Raw genomic sequence first — 19,536 nt, forward strand, 5'->3', positions numbered from 1 at the left:
AAGAAATAGGCTCACAGTATATTGATCAAATTCAGGACCCTTCCTATAAAATGGAGCCTTAGGATTACATTTAGATCAAAGGTACAACCTAAGACATTTTATTTACACCTAAGAAGAGTAAGGTGATGCCTTATAGACTCTCTCAACTAGAAAAATGACTTCTTAGAATCATAAGGTTGTATCTTCTAACACTCTTCAGACAAAATGGCTTTTAAGAACCTTAAGAGTTTACCTCTGGTAACAAATTCTATTCTGGTTATTTATTGCTTCATAAAAAACTAGCCCAAAATGTAATGGCTTAAAACAATGTATCATTTCTCATGGTTCTGTGAGTTGGCAAAGATCAGCTGGGTGATTTAATCTTGGGGTCTGCCACGTGGCTGCAGCCAGGTTGCAGCTGGAGCTGGTGCTGGATGAAGCCTCAACTGAGAGAGGGCATCCAACATGGCTTCTTCCCTCGCACACCTGGTGTTTCCTTGGCCTCTCTCTCTCTCTTTCTCCAGGTTGCATTTCATTCTCCAAGGCCTCTCCACCGAACTTGGGCTTCTCTTAGCAGTCATACTTCTTCACTGGCTTCCAAGTCAGAAAGTAGAAGCTGCCAGGCCAGGGAATGGCTACTCCCAGAACTGCCTCAGCATTAAACCACCATATGCTATTGATCAAAGCCATGATACGGTCTGTCCAGATTCAAGAGGATGGGGAGAGAGATTCTACCTCTTGAAGTTAATGAAGAGTGTATGGGACAGGAAATATTATTGTAGACATCTTTGAAAAATACAATCTGCCACAACCAACTACCTTAAAAAAATAACTCATACCCCTCCTTGGGTTAGAAAAATCTATATGAGGCTTATAATCGGCCAAAGGTACAATATGATTGTCAGAAAGACTAATGAAATGGTACCTGCCAAAATAAGAATCCAAAACAAGGAAAACCAACAGGTCTTCTGCCTTCTACACTGATGAAACCACATACAGAAGAAAGAGTATGTTCATGGCTAAGTGCTGAATTTACAAAGGGCCAATGAAAAACTGGGGCATGTCCTGGGGAGAGTGATCAGGGTAGTGGAGAACTGAAAATCATATCAGTTTAGGAGTTTATGTTATAAAAGCAACGCTGGTCTACCTGAAGGAGATGTGTGGACAAGATCTCATCTGAGCTTCTCACTTCTTCCCTTCTGGGCCCCTATGATGTGAACCTCTGGACCTCCCGATGTATGGTTTGAACCCACTGGCCTAGGTCCCCTCTAAGATACTTACATTTTAAGTCTATGGTTCTCTTCTCTGTGAGAGAATGGATATGATGCTTACTGTAGGAAATTTTCTGGCATCTAACAAAGCTGTCACCATTTTCCCATGAGCGACATCATTGTGGTAAACATTAAAAACATTCTAGGGCTTCCCTGGTGGCGCAGTGGTTAAGAATCCGCCTGCCAATGCAGGGGACACGGGTTCAAGCCCTGGTCCAGGAAGATCCCACATGCCACAGAGCAACTAAGCCCATGCGCCACAACTACTGAAGCCCATGCACCTAGAGCCCATGCTCTGCAACAAGAGAAGCCACCACAACGAGAAGCCCATGCACCGCAACAAAGAGTAGCCCCCGTTCACCACAACCAGAGAAAGCCCATGTGCAGCAACGAAAACTCAATGCAGCCAAAAATAAATAAATTAAATAAACAAATTTTTTTAAAAAATCTATATTATTTCCAGTCCTCTTTTCTCTCTGGGAAGACAGGAGATTTACACTTCTCCAGCACCTTGTAATTAAGCACAGTCATGTGACTCGCTTTGGCCAATGGAAGCTACGAAAGCACTGAAGAGCCAGTGCGTATTTTCCTCCATCTCTTCTTCTAAAGACTCATGTGGAAATGGCCCCATCATAAAATGGTGGAGCTTCAAAGCCTGTGATAAGCAGAGCCCCACTGTTACCAGTGTTCAACATGTAATATGAGTGAGAAGTAAACCTATATTGTTTCAAGATACAAAGATTTGGGGGTTAATTTGTTGCTGCAGCATAATCAAGTCTACGCTAATATAATCATCATGGAGAAAAGCATCCTGAGAAAGCATAACTCTGAAACATGTTTAATCTTTTAGGGACTCAGCTCTATAACTGAAGTCCTAAAACCTAAGTGCAACTATATTTCAGAGTAGTTCCTGAAGTGACTGGATGAGATTTCCAAGAATCACCAGCTACTCCTTAAAGCCAGAAGTTGTAAGGAGCTTCCTCCAGGAGTTTACCTAGAACTCTCTTTGCCCCAAAATTCCAGTATTAGGGTCTCCACACTTGCCTACATTCCAAGAGCTTATGTATAAAGAGAAATTCAAGGTGAGGAAGACAAACTCTACGCCACAGCCTGGACTTCAGCTGCTGAATGATTCAACAGAAGTGGCCACACTGACCCAGCCTACTCTTAATAACTCCCATAGCATGTGCCTAGAGGCCTATGGGGGAGTGAAGGGTCCGCATCCTGGAAAAGCTAGCGAGTACTCAACCCTGAGGGAAAGGTTACACTGGCTATATCTGCACCAAGAGTTTAATGAGAAAGTGCTGCTGTTTGTTTTAATAAGCACTCATGCATTATGAAACACATCATCCACTCTGCACAGCAAGGCTGGGACCTGAGTCCCTGACTGAGAGAAAAGTATTTGCTATCTCTGGGAACTTCCCTTCCCAAGCCCAGCCAGAATGTTACCAGAAAAGACAATGAGTTAGTAGCCTGGCATAACGTTTAGCTGTCAATTTAGGGAAAAACATCCTGTATGCTTAATAGTCTGGCTTTACCAGAGCAGTTTCATAGAGTTCATCTATCCTAACGTAGTAGGCACCTCTGGTTAAAGGGGGGAAATAGCCCAGGAAAGGAAAGACAGACTGAATCACCCATTAGAACAGAAAAGGATCACCTGTGGCTTTTTCCACCTAGCTCCACCCCACCCGTTCCCAACCAAATGCTTCTTACTGGCAGGCAGTACCTTCAGAAACTCAGATAACTCATTTTCGAAAACACTTACTGAGGGTCTTGCTATGAGCTAAGCATTGCAGGACACGCAAAGGTGAGGAAAAAAGACCGTTTACAACCCATAAGGTGGTCACTAGACACAGGTATACATATAGCTATCGTACGAAGCAAAGCAATGTTAGCTGTTACGAGAAACCCATAAAGCAACCGCTGGTGGGTGGGGAGGCGGTGTCTGAGGAAAGGCCTCGGCTCCCCTGCCCGGTATTCAACCACATCCCACCTGCTACCCAAGCTGCCTCCGCGGCGTGCTCAAGGCCTCCAAACTTGTAGAAGGCTTTTACTTATGCGATGTCTTTTTACGTATGTCGAATAGCAGTGATTACAAAAGTGGATAATGTTTTACCGGGAAAAGCCCATCCACTGGCTCCTGTACCGTATTCTGTGGGTGAAGGTCTGAGACGCCGAGAGGGTCGCGAAGCACTGGGACAGGCAGAAGGCCCACCTGCGGATCCGCTTCAAGCCAGCCCTCTTCCGGCACGTGGGCACCCCTCGCTGGCGTGCAAGATCCAGACACTGATGCACAAGGACTTTGGGAAGCAGGCTCTGCAGCCTATGTGAGCACGAGCCTCCGCACGCACAGCCCGTCCCCCTGCAGGAGACCCACCTGCGCGAGGCTCTTTCTGGACCTCCGCTCCGGCTCCCGGGGGCTCCACCCGCTTCCGCTTCCGCTTCCTCCTCTGCCGCTGCGTCTGCGCGGCGGCTCTTCTTTCTCAGCCGGAGCAGCGAGCCCCCAGAGGACAGTCCTCCAACATCACTTTGGAAACCCCTGCCGGACCGGGGGACCCTCGGAGCCCTGGGGCCCCTCCAGATGGGCTCCTTCTAACGCGTGGGGCGGGGGCCCTGCCTCAGGCCCCCTGGAAGCGCTGCGCCTCTCCATCCACACAGACTCTCCCGCGTGGGTCATTCTGAGCGAGATCCTCCTGAACAGGCCGATTAAGTGGAGGGCTTCTGAGGGTGCCCTTCGCTGACCCTGAAGCCCGAGAGACAGGTGATGTCGTGGCAGCTGCCGCGGCCTGAGGGTATCTGGCCTGCGCGCGCTCCGAGGCCTGCGGTCCGCTGGCCCGAGGCCCCAGGAGCTGATGCTGCCCCGCCCGTGCCGCCCGGAAGCGGGCGCACCCAGCCACCTGGAGGCAGGACGTTCTAGACGAGCTTTTTCCTGGGCACCCGCTGCCTCCAGCGCCAACACTGGAAAGCATGTATTACTTTATGTGCTATGTGTTTTACTCGTGGATACGGTTGATTTTTTCCACATAGGTCCACATGTACTTGTATAAGAGCCCGACTTGTAATAAAGGGTTAATGAAGAAGAAGAAAAGAAAAAGGTGGATAATGCCCAGTATGTCAAGGATGTGGCAGTTCGGAACTTCTCCTTAGGCATAGCTGCTGGGAGTTTAGACTGGTATAGCCCTTCTGGAAAGCAATCTGGAAGCCTTTGGTGTAATTAAGCATGCCTACACCCTCTAACCCAGCAACACCACTCCTGGAAATAGAGCCCCAAGAAGCTCTCACTGGGCACCGTGTACCACACTGTTGGTTAGAGCAGAGCTGGAGCAGAGTTTCAGCACTAGCGTATTACATATGGAAGACAGTGGATGCATATAGGGCGGTGCTCTGCAGCAGTTACAAAGGAGAAACTAAATGGAAAACATGGCGACATGAAAAGGTCTTAAACATAGAGCTGAAAGAAAAAAATGCATCAAGATAACAAGCACATCAAGAGGTATAGCCCACTGCTATTAACATAAATTTAAAATGTATAACAATAAACTCACATTACATATCTTACAAAGGTAGATGCTTATTTAAATATATACATAAATATATATGTGTATATTTATATATTTAAATATGTAAATATATACATATATTAAACATATTTAAATATATGTGTGTGTGTGTGTGTGTATGTATATATACTTTGTATTCTCCATTATATATAACAGAATAGAAAGTATGATTAAGGATGAAGGGGAAAAATAAATAAAACCAGGAAGGCACTGCACTACCGGTGACTGTGTTATAAACTCTCTTTACCCGAGGTCAAAAGGAGGAAAAACATTTTGCTTGATTTGGGCAAAATATGAGATTTGTGTTTGAACTAAATTTATACATAGTGTGGTGTAGTGGTTTAAGAGATCAGGCAGTGATGTCAGAAAGACTTGCTTTTGAATTAGAACCCTATCGCTTATTAACCATGTCTGCCAGGATTAAGAAGAGATAATGTATGTAAAGCACTTAGCACAGTGCCTGCTGCAAAGCAAGCAATAAGTAAATGGTAACTATTCATAATAGGTAATATAATTTATTATTTTTTCTATCTCCCTTCTATTTTAGTGCACACACCTTGAAACGTTTTACATGGTAAGAAAATCATCATAAGCTTCTTATTGGCTTATGGTTTATATCCTCCCTACATCCAAGAGATTTGGAGGAATTATATATGATTAATCAATAAGAAAAACAGAACAATCAGGGATAAAAACAGAGCAGATGTCCTCTAAAGGAAACAGAAAAAGTAAATATCAGCAAGTACCTGAACAGAGCTGGTAACTGCACCTGGGCACAGAATTGGGCCCAAGAGCCATGGAAATGGAGGTAGAAAGGGAACTCTATGAGCTTCGTACTTTTCATTTCATGGCAAGTAAAACTGACAAAATCCTTTGCAGAAACACACTCTGCTTATATACTTCATCACTTGGGTTTTCACATTAGGACTATTGGATAACATGGAACACAATAACTTCAACAGGCTTGGCAAAGACACAGAAAGTTCTACCTAAACAGGTGACTGATGCACTGAGGGCTGGACCTTAAATTGTTAGGAAGGGGGAAGGGGATGCTGAATCCTAATTTTAGGTCTCTTGATTTCTGAGAATCTCACTAAACCCAGGGAAAGAATGTGATGAATCTGGAAGAATAGCTGGTGAACATGACTGTTAAGACAATCTTTCTCACACAGTATAGTAGTCAAGTTCCCAAGCTCTGGAGCCAAACCACCTGGTTCAAATCCTGCTCTGCCACTAACTAGCTCTGTGATCTTGGGGAACTTACCTAGCCTCTCTGTGCCTCAGTTTTCTCGTCTGTAAAATGAGGGTGATAGTACCTAAATCATAGAGTTGTTGTGAGGATTAAATGAGTATTCTTAAGGCACATGGAAAGCACTACATGAGCTAGATGAGCACATGCTAAGTAAATGAAAAAATAAGTATCAAACTTACACAACATTGTAAAGCAATATACTCCAATAAAGATGTTAAAAAAAAATAAGTATCAGATGCAGTAGGCAAACCTCTGGCAGGTGCTGAATTGCAGTAGATTCTGACTGAATTATCTAACAAGTACCTGGAGTGCAGATACTCTTTGATGCTTTAAGTACCAGCTGTGAGGGAGGCGAAGTTGTCTCCTGTGAACAGTTAGATGCTGAGCCTGTATTCTCACACAGATAAAATATACTCTTTTTACCAGGCACTGGAGGGAGATGTAAAATCACAGCAACCACAGTAATCCTGTAACTATTATAACTGAAGCCCACTTGGTGCCTGGCTTTGTGCCAGGACTTTCATGCATCTTAGCTCTCATCCTGGAAACAAAGTAGGCACTATCATTAGCCCCATTTTACAAATGAGAACACTAAAGCCCAGACAGGTTGAGTGACTTGTTCAAGGCCACACAGCCTAGTAAATGTCAGTCACTTCAGCTCAAACAAGGCCTGTGCTCTTTCCACTAAATTATACTGTCCCTTCCTTATCCAATTAAACAGGGGTGGAGGTGGAAGAGGTGTGTTAAAATGGGAGATCTCCTGATGTCTTTTCTTGCCATCATCTGCTAGGAAGAAACTCAATGACCACAATTCTACCCTTAAGGGTCTTTGAAAATGAAGATCAGGCATTTGTTAACACAGAGGAGCTTAAAGTTGATTTATTCCTTTCTTTTTCTAGTGCAACCAACATGATGAATGATATTCATATGCAAGGCACACTCCCATGGCAAAGAATCTCCAGAGAGCACAATCGGAATGCAAGTGGGTAGAAGTGATGTTTTAGCAATAACCCTGAATCTGATCTAATTTAAATTTCTAGTAAATGTTTGGCAAAATTTCAGTATATGAATTATTATTTACTGACATATTACATGTGATTGATCATGACACATCAACATGTCCCGGCACCAAGGTTGATATCTGCTAGTTTAAAAAGCACCAGGAAAAGTCCACCCTCACATACACATTTCCTTTAGAGTCAGTAAAACACAATGCCTGATATTACACCTTTTAAGATTTGGCTGAGTTTTTAAGAATTTTGGAGTTTCAAGAGGAAAAATGGAAATGCCATCACGCTGTTATTACTTAACAAATTAAAGAATAATCTCCAATTTAACCAGCCTGTTGACATGCATCATGGAATAGATGTATGGATTAGTGGTGCCAGAAAGCCTGGGCAGGCTAAAGAATAAGGAGAACCAATGGAAACCATCACTTCCTTTGCATTCTTCTTGGGAAATGGCCTATATCCACCTAATCAGCAGCAGTCTGAGCTAGAGAAGAGTTTTTAGTCAGTGGGAGCAGGGCTGGTCCATACACACATGGGAACCTTCCCTTTGGAAACGGAAGTCAGAGCTCCTCACACACAGGTTCCCAGTCTCTCATTTCAACATCATCAAAATTTAATACCTTTCCGTAACGGCCAATTGCATTATTCATTTTGTTAAAAAGACAACCTCCAAATCCAAAACTACAAAAGAATAAAGACATAACTTAACCTCTTCTGTTTTCTTCTTCTAAGAAGACACAAGTTTGTTTTCCTTGCACAGTGTTGGAAAGAATATTCTTCTCTTTCTCCAGGATCAACAACATTCTATCATTGGCCCTTAGTGATATTTCATTCTGAGTTTCTATTTTAGCTACATAATATATACCTAAGATGCACACATAAAGGGAAATAATCACTGTGTTTCCTTTAAAGGTGGGGGAATTTAAAGTTCAGCCAGATGAAGTGATTTGCCCAAGATCACAAAGCATGGCGACTATCCAAGTCAAGGGTTCTCTCCTCTGAGCCACACATCTTTGGAATAGGGCAGCTGTGTCACATTTCCCACCTCCTCTGCACTCTGTTGCACTAGTGGAGACAGGATGAAAGATGCTAAGGGATAGTATGAGCATGTCTGCATGTCAAACTAAAATATATAAATAAATGAACTAGAACCAGAAGACCTGGGCTCTGGAGCCAATTCTGTCCCTTCTTAGTTGTAAACCTTGGGAAAGTCACCAATCCATTACATGACTCAATTTTCCCATTTATTAAAGAACGATCTTAAAAACCCTGCCTTGCCCAATGTACAGGAATATTACCACAATATAAGTTAAAGCTTGTTGTTTTTTTTTAATTTATTCATTTATTTAGTTTTGGCTGCGTTGGGTCTTCGTTGCTGCGCGCGGGCTTTCTCTAGTTGCAGCGAGCGGGGGCTACTCTTCGTTGCGGTGCACGGGCTTCTCATTGCGGTGGCTTCTCTTGTTGCAGAACACGGGCTCTAGGCACGTGGGCTTCAGTAGTTGTGGCATGCAGGCTCAGTAGTTATAGCTCACGGGCTCTAGAGCGCAGGCTCAGTAGTTGTGGCGCACGGGCTTAGTTGCTCTGTGGATCCTCCCACACGAGGGCTCGAACCCGTGTCCCCTGCATTGGCAGGCGGGGGAGTCCCTAAATTAAAGCTTTTTAAAAGTTGACCCTTACAGTGCTATTTACTTTGTGCTCAGTATATACCAGGCACAGTACTAGCCACTTTATATCTGTTATCTTATTAACCCTCACAACAGTCCTTTGTGGTGGATGCCATTAGGATCTCCATTTTACAGATGAGGAAATAGAGACACAGAGATTGTAGGTGATTGCCCAAGACAACTCAAATTGGTGAGTGTCAGAGTTAAGGGATGAGCCCTTAACAGCTCCAGAGCCTGGGCTCTTGACTGCTCTATGCTGCATATATAATAGGCTGCATAAGGGATTTGAAAGGACAAATGGATGGCTTTGGTGGATGGCTGGAAGGTGGGATCCAGAGACATTAAGTAGACTGTCACCCCCCAAAAAAGGAGTTAGTTGTTCCAAGTCTGAAAAATGCTGGACGACACTCTCTGGACCACCCCTTCTATTGATGTCAGAAAACTGGCCCACAGAGGCTAAAATGTCAGCATCCAACTCCCCTCTGTTCAAGCTCCTGGTGCTCTGAGCATCCTGAAGGTGAAAAAGATTAACAATCAAAGATGATGCTGGAGACCTGGAATCACAAGACTAGCAGCAGAGCTGCTGTTCCCCAGTGTAGCTAACTTGGAAGATTCAGAAGTGCAGAAGCTTTTGTTTGACAAAGTATGTAGATGTCATGAGAATTTTACTTTTTTCACTTCCTTGGGAGGCCAGATTCTGGAGGCTCTGTCCTCCACAGAGCCCGCCCTAGCCTGTTTCCAGCCATGCCTCTCTGCGGGTGGACCAGGGAGGGCAGCAGCACGCAGGTGGAGCCAGGAGGACCAGAACCCAGCAGAAGGCTCCTGTCCCAGCTCGCCCACCACACACCCAGCGGCACTTCACTGGGTCCTGACTGCCAAGCTGAGTAAGCTCAACATGTCCTCTCTTCTTTCCTCGTGAGCAGCTTGGTTGTCTTCCTAATAAGCCCTTCATTAATTAGGAGGAGGTGTCAGCATGCCAACAAAATTAGCAGTTTCAATATCTCCCTAAAGTGTGAGTGTTTCAAAGAAAACGAAGGCTTGGTCACTCCCTGGTTATTTTTATTCTCTGCCACCCACCTGCCTTTTGGGCAATCTGTTCCCATCAGAGAGCACCCTTCATCTCGCTCTACACACTCTTCTCTCCCTGCCTTTCGGGTTCTTTTTTTAAAATGTTACGCACGTCTTTTCCCTTCTTTTTTCAACCCTGATAAATCCCAAGGAGGGTGCATTTATCCACTCTCTCCCAACCCTACTGCCTGATAAAAAGAGTTAATAAGCCAGTTGCTGTGGGCACAGCTAACCTGGGGGCTTATTTGGACCATGAGTTTAAAGATAAATTAAACGGGTGATGAAGAAAGAAAAGGAGTGAGATTTAGATAAATTGGCCAGGGCACGGGGAGGTGAAGAAGGGTAGAGATATAGAATTTGTGACAGAGGGCTTCGCTGGTGGTGCAGTGGTTAAGAATCTGCCTGCCAATGCAGGGGACACGGGTTCGAGCCCTGGTCCGGGAAGATCCCATGTGCCACGGAGCAACTAAGCTTGTGTACCACAACTACTGAGCCTGCGCTCTGGAGCCCGCGAGACACAACTACTGAGCCCACGTGCCACAACAACTGAAGCCTGCGCACCTAGAACCCGAGCTCCGCAACAAGAGAAGCCACTGCAATGAGAAGCCTGCGCACCGCAACGAAGAGTAGCCCCCACTCGCCGCAACTAGAGAAAGCCCGGGCGCAGCAATGAAGACCCAATGCAGCCAAAAATAAATAAATAAATAAATAAATAAATAAAAGAATTTGTGACAGAGAAGCTCAACTCCCCAGACTTATCAAAATTGGAACTTTTTACCATGAAATCACAAGTGTTCCACCTCCCCCAAGAACAAACACCATTGTCAGGCCTCCCATGGATGAATAACCTTCCTGGATTCTTGCTGATAGAAGCCTTTCCTGCAACTCTGAGATGGGATGGGTAGATGGGACTGGGGCCCCCCAGTAGGAGGAACAAAGCTTCTGGAGCTAAGGTTGGGAGGCAAACACAATCTGTGGACCCCTGAAAAGAGTAGGCCTGGAAATTCGTGGGGACTGCAGAGGGGCTCACCAGCCAGCGCTCTGGTGTTTGGAGGAGCAGATGAAAACAAACCCCAGACAGCCAGAGCCTCACATTCTGCACTCTCGGGCTCCCCACACTGGCCACTAGCTCTTCTCTATCAGGTGCTCAATACATGGTGGTTGAATGATATCCAAGTATATACCAAATACTTATTTGGGATCTGAAAACATAGACAAGGGATGGAGTAAATAATCCAGACTTACGTAAACAGTAGCCCCCCACCCAAAAAAAAGCTCTGAAAAAAGCTCTGCCTACAGACAGTTTACAGTCCATGTGGTTAAGAAGAACAATAGTATTTATTTCATAGGGTTGCTGTGGAGATTAATTCAAATAGTCCTGAGAAAGTGAATTCACAATCAATGTTATATATTTTTATTTCCTGACTCCATGCCAGTGTCTGACCAAGTTTGGAGCACCTGATACAGAAGAGCTAGTGGCCAGGTGTGCGGGGTTCTGGGTGGGGACGATGATGCTGACCAGCCATTCTGCCTTTCTAAGATGTGCTCCAAGGCCCACGAGTGTTTCGGGCCCCTCTCCTCAACCATCATCCTGTGCCTTCAGAGAGGTAGTCAGGATTCTGTACGGTTTCCCAAGGGAAGGAAGAAAAGAAACAATTGTTAACACCTACTACGTGCTGACCAATCTGCCGATTGCTCCTTGTTATTTAGGGAAGGTATCATCTTCCACTTCTAACAGATATAACTGAGAATCCACAGGTTTTAATAGCTCAGCCAAGACGAGTCCATTAGTAAGTGGTGAAATTAGGACTGAAATCCAACTCTTCCTGAATTAAAATAAAAATATTCTGGGACACCCCACACAAATATCACTCCAAGTCCCAATGCTGACCTTTCTCATCCAGCATCACTAAGGGCAGGGCCTGGCTTTTTAAATGCTGCCCAGGGTTTCATCACCAACTAGCCATGTCTGGGAACCTCTGAGCTGCTTGATCTCCAAGGGCATTTCCAGCCCTAATATTCTATAATGAGGAGAAAATGTCTCTCTTAGCAGCTAGAATGAATTTTTTCTTCTTAGGAAGAGACTTGCCTTTGTTAAAACAAAAAGGTGCTTTGATGAGCCCACTTACAGAAAAGAAAGAAGTGAGAGCTCCAGGGAGGAATGGAAGGGGATAGAGGAGAGTTGGGGGGAGGACAGAAGGGGAGAGGAAAGATGGGAGGAGGAAAGTGGGGAAGAAGGTAGAGGGCAGGGAGAGGGAGAGGAGGCTTGTAAAGGGAAAATAGAAGAGGAAGTGAGCATGGAATTTCTTGCAGAAATCAGTAAGAAGCCAAGTTCTGCATGGGGATTAGAAAGGGGGCAAAAGAGAGAAAGCATACATAGATAGAAGGCGGAGAAAATAAACTGGAAAGGGGTTTTAATTTCATAGGTTCATTCATTCATAAACAAGCATAAAGCAAATCTTGATCCTTCAGCTAAAACAAGAGAGGCTTAGACTGGCCCTTCTCTGGTGACACGGGGCCCTACGTTTGCCTCTATTGCACTATAACATTGATAAGAGCCTCATTAACTGAGTTCTATGAGCCATGCATGTATGTGCTCTCATATAAATTATCTCATCTCTCTTTAACCACCCTATGAGATAGGTCTTCTATATGACCCTTATTATATGGATAGAGAAATGGAGGAACACAGATGTTAACAAGTTACACAAGGTCACTGACACCTAATTAGTGTTAGGACCAGAGTTTGAATCCAATCCATTCAGACCCTGCAACTCTCATGCTCCACCATCGCACTATATTGACTCCTAAAGGCTTTACATCTCTTATCTCATTGATTTCTTATAACAAAGTGACAGTATAGGTAAGATACACATTACTGTCCTCATTTTACAAATGAGGATACTGAGACCCAGAGAGGTCACATGAACTACTTAATGTCACATAGTTGGTACATGAATGGAACCTAGACTTGTCCCCCAAATCTCCAAATCCAGATATCCTCTGCTACCTCCAGTCTAATCCCCAGGCCATGCAAGGCTGTCCTCAGGCATCTCAGACAGAACTCTGAGTCCCTTCCATACAGCAAGCTGAACCTTACTAATAATGGCCTGCTCACCCCAAAATATCTCCCCAACTGATGCTTACCTGAAACTTGGCATAGTTTTTTATTTTTTAAACTATTTCTCTGGTTTTCTTTTAAAACACAATTGCCATCAAAAGAGTAGCTATTTGAACTTCCCTAATAATTGTGTGTGAGTGACTTTAGTAGGTAGTCTCCTTTGGGGCACCAACACCTCAGTTGCACCATGGGGGTACAAAGGGGTGACTGTCAGGGAGAAACCAAGTGAAACAGAAGGTCATGGAGGAAGAAGCTTGCAGGACCAATTCCATCTTCTCCTTTAGAAAGGATTCCTAGAGGTTCCTATTTTACTAAATTGTCCAACAGGGAGAATGAGGGTGATAAGGTAAAGGGCAATGGGACCAGCGTGATGTTCAAATAAGATCAAAATAACAGACGAGAGAAGGGGATTAGGCCCAGGATGCAAGGAAGAAATGTATTATAGTCTCAAAGTTCACCAAGCATCCACACAGCAGCCCCATTCAGAGACAAGAGCTGGAAGGTTAATGGAATTAGAAAAGAAAAGGTAAAATTAGATAGCAAATTATAAAAAGATATGACCAACATCACTGCTAACAAAGCATTGCTTAGTTCATTCATACATTTGTTTATTTAGAAAATACTCACTGGGGTTACAGTGGACCCCACTGATGGCTTACTGGGGTCACCCGCTATTCTAGAGCACACTGATGAGGCACTGACAGTCTAACAGAGGCAACAGACACATGAACAGATAATCACCTGAATCAATGTGGTAAGCTTCTGGCAGTTTGTGGAGGTGGGGGGGATATCTAATGTAGACTGGGAGTGTGGGCTCAGGAAAGGCTTCCCAGGGGAGATGACACTGGAACTGAAGCTTAAAAAATAAAAGTGAGCAAGTGAACAGAGAGATAGGAGGAAGGGCATTCTGGAGAAAGGGAATACCAACAGCAAAGCATAAAGGTGAGAACTCAAAATAAGTTTTGTTTGGATGAACAAAGACCTACTTACTAGGTGTAAGACATGGTCCTGGATGTTGTGCAGAGTTAAATCAGCGAAGAAGGCAAAGAGGATGGAACTTGTTAGGACCTGGCTTCTCTGAATGAAAAAAATAAAATGTATTATGGCTTACAAAAAACAAAACAAAAACCCACCCTCAAATCATTCCCCTTAAGGAATCACCCGTTGTTCCACTGAGTAGAGTCTAGTGGAGCTGTCCTAAGGGCCTTTTACCTCCCTAGCCAAGGGGCAGGAAATGATCCAAGCTAAGGCAATCAGATACTCCCTCTCTAGAATTTGAATCTTGAGAACTAAAAATGGCTAATTATTGATAGATAGGCAAAGCTATTGATTTTATATACTTAGCTTGTAACCAACCAGCTTACCAAATTATCTTATTCAGTTAGCAAGTTAACTATAGTACTTAAATTTCTTGACATATAATCACAGTATCAGCAAAAAGAGATGGTTTTAATTCTTCTGATTTTTATACCAGTTATTTTATTTTCTTGTTTATTACCTTGGAGGTTCTAGCAAATATAATGGTTATTATTGGTAACATGGGCATCCCTGAATACTTTCTGATCTTATTTGAAATGATTTCCATGTTTGTCAGATTTGCTGTTGTTTTTAGTAAATTATCTCTATCTAGCTAAGCAATTATCTCTTATATCCATTTTACCTAGATTTTATGAAGAATGGCTGCTGAAATTTATTAAATGCTATTTCAGCCTGTATTGAGATGATCATTTTTTCTCTTTTAATTAGTTAATAAAAAAGATTATCTTGATAGTTTTCTTCATATTGATTGCATATAAAATAAATATACAAAATCAATACCTTTTGTCTACCTCAGTAATAATCACAAAAAATAGAAATGAGAAAAATATTTTATTTATAATATCAATAAAAACTTTAAAATATTTATGAATAAATTTAACTTTAAAATGCAGAGAGCAACACAAAGAAAAACACAAAATATCACTTGAAAATATAAAATAATATCTAAATGAAGAGAAAGCATACTATGTTTTAAATAAGAATAGTAAATATGAACATGCCAATTGTCCCAAAATTAATATTTAATGTAATATAATTTCAATAAGAATCCCATCAGATATTTTAAGTGAATAAAATTGAACATAACTTCTAGAAGAATGAATGCCTGAAAATAGTCAATAAATTAATGAAAAAAGATCTAGGAGGGAGGATCAGGGATTGGATTATAAAATAATAATTATCTATTATAAAGCTACTATAATCAAATCAATAAGGAATTATTATAGGAATAGATGAATGGATCAGGGAACAGAATAGAGAATCTAGAAGGAGACTCTGGTATATATTAGAATTTAGTAAATGACAAAATAAGTAATGAATTTAGTGTGAAAGAATGGATTACTTAATAAATGGTCCTGGCTCACTGGTTAGCCAAGCAAGAATCACTATAGTAAGAGTGTGGACTTCAGTGCCACATTCTCTGGGTTTAAAACCAGTTTCACCACTTTATCCACTATGTGACATTTAGACTAGTTACTCAGCTTCTCTGTGCCTCATTTTCCTCATCTGGAAAATGGGTTTAAGTAAGAAACTCTAAGATTTGAGTTGTGAAGAACAGGGGTTAAAATAGTTAATACATGTAAAGTGCCTATGTAATAGTGCAGCACATAGTAAACCCTCAATAAGTATTACCTATTATTATTATTACTATTATCGTTAGGAAGAAAATTAATGTGAACCTCCAGCTTACACTAAACAGAAAAATAAATTTCCAGGTGGCGTTAAGATTTAAATATAAAAAGTAAAGCCAAATTAAAAAAAAAAATTTTGACAATCTAAAAAACTAATCACACTCCTTAGAGATGGGGATGGGAGAAACATTCTCTACCAAGACTGGAGACCCAAAAGCTATAAAATTTAAAAACAGACATTTCACTACATAACAAAGCAACACATTTGATGGCAAAATATACCCCGAACAAAATGAATAAGTGATAGACTTTAGAAAGACAAGAAAAAGGACAAACATCGCCACTGAAGAAATGAGCAGAAATTACGAATAGTCCCTTCACAGACATGCTAGGCTAAATGGATTACAAACAAAAGCAAATATGCACAGATTCACTAAGTCTGAGAAATGCAATTAAGATAACAGTGAGCTAGCTCTTGATACTCTTCAGACCGGCATATTTAAAAAGAGCAATAGCCCCATTACTCTTTGGGGTGCATGTAAAGGGTGCTCTCACACTGCTTGAGGTGACACTTGTGAGGGGTATGACATTTTGGAAAGCAATACAGTAACATCCATTCATATTAAAAGAACATATCTCCTTCTCTTCATCAACCCACTCCTGCACTATACCACGGAGATAAAAGCACCAGTGCAAATGCACAAGGAGTTACTGCAACATTGTACATGGTAGAATGAAAAGCTGGAAATGAAGTTACAATCAATAGGGGAATGCCACATATGTAACAGAGCCTCACAATGGAATATTATGCACCCCTTAAAAAGTCAATTAGAGGTGACAGCACCAGAATCACAACTAACTGCTGAACAATCATCAACAGGAAGACACTAGAATTCACCAAAAAAGATACCCCACATCCTAAGACAAAGGAGAAGCCGCAATGAGTTGGTAGGAGGGGCACAACACAATAAAATCAAATCCCATAACCGCTGGGTGGGTGACTCACAAACTGGAGAACACTTATACCACATATTTCCACCCACTGGACTGAAGGTTCTGAGCCCCACGTCAGGCATCCCAACCTGGGGGTCTGGCAACGGGAGGAGGAATTCCTAGAGAATCAGACTTTGTAGGCTAGTGGGATTTGATTGCAGGACTTCAACAGGACTAGGGGAAACAGAGACTCCACTCTTGGAGGTCACACACAAAGTAGTATGCGCATCGGGACCCAGGGGAAGGAGCAGTGACCCCATAGGAGACTGAACCACACCTACCTGCTAGTCTTGGAGGATCTCCTGCAGAGGTGGGGGGCGGCTGTGGTTCACAGTGGGGACAAGGACACTGGCAGCAGAAGTTCTGGGAAGTACTCCTTGGTGTGAGCCCTCCTAGAGTCCGCCATTGGCCCCACCAAAGAGCCGGGTAGGCTCCAGTGCTGGGTCGTCTCGGGCCAAACAACCAACAGGGAGGGAACCCAGCCCCACCCATCACCAGACAAGTGGATTAAAGTTTTACTGAGCTCTGCCCACCAGAGCAACACCCAGCTCTACCCACCACCAGTCCCTCCCATCAGGAAGCTTGCACAAGCCTCTTAGATAGCCTCATCCACCAGAGGGCAGACAGCAGAAGCAAAAACAACTACATTTCTGCAGCCTGTGGAAGGAAAACCACATTCACAGAAAGATAGACAAAATGAAAGGGCAGAGGACTTTGGACCAGATGAAGGAACAAGATAAAACCCCAGAAAAACAAATAAATGAAGTGGAGATAGGCAACCTTCCGGAAAAAGAATTCAGAATAATGATAGTGAAGATGATCCAGGACCTCGGAAAATGAATGGAGGCAAAGATCGAGAAGATGCAAAAAATGTTTACCAAAGACGTAGAAGAATTAAAGAACAAACACCTAGAAGAAATAAAGAACAAACAAACAGAGATGAACAATACAATAACTGCAATGAAAAATACACTAGAAGGAATCAATAGCAGAATAACTGAGGCAGAAGAATGGATAAGTGACCTGGAAGACAGAGGGTGGAATTCACTGCCACGGAACAGAATAAAGAAAAAAGAATGAAAAGAAATGAAGACAGCCTAAGAGACCTCTGGGACAACATTAAACGCAACAACATTCGCATTAGAAGGAGAAGGAGAAGAGAGAGAGAAAGGACCCTAGAAAATATTTGAAGAGATTATAGTCGAAAATTTCTCTAACATGGGAAAGGAAATACCCACCCAAGTCCAGGAAGCACAGAGAGTCCCAGGCAGGATAAACCCAAGGAGAAACACACCGAGACACACAGTAATCAAATTAACAAAAATTAAAGACAAAGAAAAATTATTGAAAGCAACAAGAGAAAAATGACAAATAACATACCAGGGAACTCCCATAAGGTTAACAGCTGATTTCTCAGCAGAAACTCTGTAAGTCAGAAGGGAGTGGCACGATATATTTAAAGTGATAAAAGGGAAGACCCTACAACCAAGATTACTCTACCTGGCAAGGATCTCATTCAGGTTCGATGCAGAAATCAAAAGCTTTACAGACAAGCAAAAGCTAAGAGAATTCAGCACCACCAAAGCAGCTCTACAACAAATGCTAAAGGAACTTCTCTAAGTGAGAAAAACAAGAGAAGAAAAGGACCTACAAAAACAAACCCAAAACAATTAAGAAAATGGTCATAGGAACATACATATCGATAATTACCTTAAACATGAATGGATTAAATGCTCCACCCAAAAGACACAGGCTCACTGAATGGATACAAAAACAAGACCCATATATATGCTGTCTACAAGAGACCCATTTCAGACCTAGGGACACATACAGACTGAAAGTGAGGGGATGGAAAAAGATATTCCATGCAAATGGAAATCAAAAGAAAGCTGGAGTAGCAATATTCATATCAGATAAAATAGACTTCAAAATACAGAATGTTACAAGAGACAAGGAAGCACACTACATAATGATCAAGGGATCAATCCAAGAAGAAGATATAACAATTATAAATATATATGCACCCAACATAGGAGCACCTCAATACATAAGGCAACTGCTAAGAGCTATAAAAGAGGAAATCGACAGTAACACAGTAATAGTGGGGGACTTTAACACCTCACTTACACCAATGGACAGATCATCCAGACATAAAATTAATAAGGAAACACAAGCTTTAAATGACACAATAGACCAGATAGATTTAATTGATATTTATAGGACATTCCATCCAAAAACAGCAGATTACACTTTCGTCTCACCTGCACACAGAACATTCTCCAGGATAGATCACATCTTGGGTCACAAATCAAGCCTCAGTAAATTTAAGAAAATTGAAATCACATACAAGCATCTTTTTCGACCACAACGCTATGAGATTAGAAATCAATTACAGAGAAAAAAACGTAAAAAACACAAACACATGTAGGCTAAACAATACACTACTTAATAATCAAGAGATCACTGAAGAAATCAAAGAGGAAATAAAAAAATACCTAGAGACAAATGACAATGAAAACACGATGATCCAAAACGTATGGGATGCAGCAAAAGCAGTTCTAAGAGGGAAGTTTAGAGCTATACAAGCCTATCTCAAGAAACAAGAAACATCTCAAATAAAAAATCTAACCTTACACCTAAAGGAACTGGAGAAAGATAAACAAACAAAACCGAAAGTTAACAGAAGGAAAGAAATCATAAAGATCAGAGCAGAAATAAATGAAATAGAAACAAAGAAAACAATAGCAAAGATCAATAAAACTAAAAGTGGTTCTTTGAGAAGATAAATGAAATTGATACACCATTAGCCAGACTCATCAAGAAACAGAGGGAGAGGACTCAAATCAATAAAATTAGAAATGAAAAAGGACAATGTTACAATGGACACTGCAGAAATACAAAGCATCATAAGAGACTACTACAGGCAACTCTATGGCAATAAAATTGACA

The 19,536-nt window shown here is 42.2% G+C and overlaps 1 protein-coding gene across 17 annotated transcripts in view; it reads right to left on the reverse strand.

Moving 5' to 3' along the window:
* The window catches only part of NRXN3 (neurexin 3), a 1,723,243-nt gene that overhangs the window by 1,282,539 nt on the left and 421,168 nt on the right, over positions 1-19,536 (reverse strand). The window lies entirely within an intron of this gene.

Source organism: Balaenoptera borealis, assembly GCF_965194805.1.
Source record: "Balaenoptera borealis genome assembly, chromosome: 3".
NCBI lineage: Eukaryota > Metazoa > Chordata > Mammalia > Artiodactyla > Balaenopteridae > Balaenoptera > Balaenoptera borealis.